The sequence below is a fragment of the Salvelinus namaycush genome, chromosome 5, assembly GCF_016432855.1.
Source record: "Salvelinus namaycush isolate Seneca chromosome 5, SaNama_1.0, whole genome shotgun sequence".
In the NCBI taxonomy this organism is placed as follows: domain Eukaryota; kingdom Metazoa; phylum Chordata; class Actinopteri; order Salmoniformes; family Salmonidae; genus Salvelinus; species Salvelinus namaycush.
The window spans coordinates 71451527-71454643 of NC_052311.1; positions in this window are offsets into that span (position 1 = coordinate 71451527).

Genomic DNA, 3117 nt, shown 5'->3' on the forward strand with positions numbered 1-3117 from the left:
TCTCAGACTCACTAAGACACTTCTCAGACTTACTAGAGACACTTCTCCAGACCCACACTAAAACACTTCTCAGACCCAGAAAGGTTGAATACATGGCCATGCTGTCAATCCAGCAAGACTCTGCTGCATTCAAAATAAACTGGAAACTCGGGAACTGGGAAGTCTCAGACGTCAGTGTGTCAAGACAACTGGGAAAACTTGGGAAAAAATGTGCTCTCCGACTGGGAAAATACATTTGAACCACTCATTAATCTCGAGAGGTCTGGCCTCTTTCTAGAGCTCCGACATGAAGACAATGACTCATCATTCAAACCTGTTTTTTTCGAGTTCCCAGGTGTCTTGAAAGCACCATGAATCCAGAGAAGGCCAGACCTCTTAGAAACAGCCACACGGGAACACTTCGAGACGAAAACAAATAAATCCCCTCCTGCTTCTCATTGCCATTCCCCCTCCGCTCTCATTGCCATCCCTCCTGATTCATTGCCATCCCTCCTGACTTCATTTCCCCTCCCCTCCTGACTTCATTACCATCCCATCGCTCTCATTGCCATCCCCTCCTGCTCTCATTGCCATCCCTCCTGACTTCATTGCCATCCCTCCTGACTTCATTGCCATCCCCCTCTGCTCTCATTTGCCATCCCCTCCTGAACTTCATTGCATCCCCTCCTGAATCTCATTGCCATCCCCTCCTGACTTCATTGCCATCCCCTTCTGATTCTCATGCCATCCCCTCCTGACTCATTGCACCCTCTGATCTATTGCATCCCCTCCTGCTCTCATTGCATCCCCTCCTGATTCATTGCCCCCTCCTGATCTCATTGCATCCCCTCCTGACTTCCTTGCCATCCCCTCCTGACTTCATTGCCATCCCCTCCTGCTCTCATTGCCATCCCTCCTGACTTCATTGCCATCCCCTCCTGACTTCATTGCCATCCCCTCCTGATCTCATTGCCATCCCCTCCTGACTCATTGCATCCATCCCTCTGATCTCATTGCCATCCCTCCTGACTTCATTGCCATCCCCTCCTGACTTCATTGCCATCCCCTCCTGATCTCATTGCCAATCCCCTCCTGCTCTCATTGCCCTCCCTCCTGACTTTCATTGCCATCCCTCCTGACTTCATTGCCATCCCCTCCTGACTTCATTGCCATCCCCTCCTGCTCTCATTGCCATCCCCTACCAACCATCCAGCCCAATCTGATCTGCTCTTCGCCCCAGCCCATCTGATTGCTCTCTCCCAGCCCATCTGAATGCTCTCCTCCCAGCCCATCTGAACTGCTCTCCTCCCAGGCCCATCTGATCTGCTCTCTCCCAGCCCATTCTGATAATGCTCTCCTCCAGCAATCTGATCTGCTCTCCTCCCAGCCCATCTGATCTGCTCTCTCCCAGCCCATCTGAAACTGCTCTCCTCCCAGCCCATCGATTGCTCTCCTCCCAGCCCATCGATCTGCTCTCCTCCCAGCCCATCTGGATCTTCGTCTCCTCCCCAGCCCATCTGAACTGCTCTCCTCCAGCCCATCTGATCTGCTCTCCTCCCAGCCCACTGAACTGCTCCTCCTCCAGCCGAGAGGGCTCAACCACGCAGCTTCCCCAGCCTTTATATCCCTGGAAAAATGTGATGTTTTCCATCAATTGTCCTGCCAGCAGCTCAGCAGTGTTGTGTCAGTTCTGTTTCCACCTGACTACCTGACTATCACCTGGTCCTCTCTGTTGTGCTGCTTCCCAAGCTGCACTCTATTCTTGTGATAGTGTACTACTTTTAGATCCCATTTGGATCCATTCCTCTGTCCTCCAGTCTCTTGGGAGATCAGCTCCTTCTCTCTCCAAGCTCCTCTCTCTCCAGTCCCTCTCTCGCTAACCGCTCCTCTCTCGTCTCTCACAGCTCCTCTCTCTCCTTCTCTACAGCTCCCTCGCTCTCCACAGCTTCCTCTCTCTCTCTGCTCCCTATCTCTCTCTAACAGCCTCTTCTCTCTCTACAGTCCTCTCTTCTCTTGTCAGCTCCTCTCTCTCTATCGCTCCTATCTCTCTCTCCAGCTCCTCTCTCTCTCTCCTCTCTCCAGCTTCCCCTCTCTCTACAGTCCTCTCTCTCTACAGCTCCTCTCTCTCTCAGCTCCTCTCTCTCTACAGTCCTCTCCTCTCTACAGCTCCTCTCTCGTACAGCTCCTTCTCTCTACAGCTACTCTCTCTCTCTAAGCCTCCGCTCTCCTCTACAGCTCCGCTCTCTCTACGCTCCTCTCTCTTACAGCTCCTCTCTCTATACCTCCTCCTCTTACAGTTCTCTCTCTCTACAGCTCCTTCTCTATCTCTACAACTCCTCTCTCTCTACAGCTCCTCTCTCTCTACAGCTTCTCTCTCTAACAGCCCTCTCTCTCTACAGCTCCTCTCTTTCTCACGCCTCGCTCTCCTTACAGCGCCTCTCTCTCTAACAGCTTCTCTCTCTCTCTCCAGCACCTCTCTCTCTACAGCTCCTCTTCTCTATAAGCTCCTCTCCTTCTACAGCGCTCTCTCTCTACAGTCTCCTCTCTCTTCTACAGCCTCTCTCTTAAGCTCTTTCTCTCTCTACAGCTCTCTCCCTCTCCAGCTCCTCTCTCTCTCCAGCTCCCTCTCTCTCACAGCTCCTCTCTCTCTACAGCTCCTCTCTATACAGCACCTCTCTCTCTACAGCTCTTCTCTCTCTTACAGCTCCCTCTCTCTACAGCTCATCTCTCTCTCAATCTCTCTCTCTCTATAGCTCCTCTCTCTCTCTACAGCTCCTCTCTCTCTACAAGCTCCTCTCTTCTCTCTACAGCTCTTCTCTCTCTCTCTATAGCTCCTCTCTCCGCTACAAGCTCCTCTCTCTTACAGCTCCACTCTCTCTATACGTCCTCTCTCTCGCTACAGATCCTCTCTCTATAGCTCCTCTCTCTCTATAGCTCCCCTCTCTCTTTCCAGCTCCTCTCTTACAGCTCCTCTCTCTCTCCAGCTCCTCTCTCTACAGTCTCTCTCTCTCCAGCCCTCTCTCTACAGCTCCTCTCTCTCTCTCAGCCCTCTCTCTACAGTCCTCTCTCTCTACAGCTCCTCTCTCTCTCTTCTATACAGTCCTCTCTCTCTCTCTACAGCTCCTCTCTCTCTCTCTA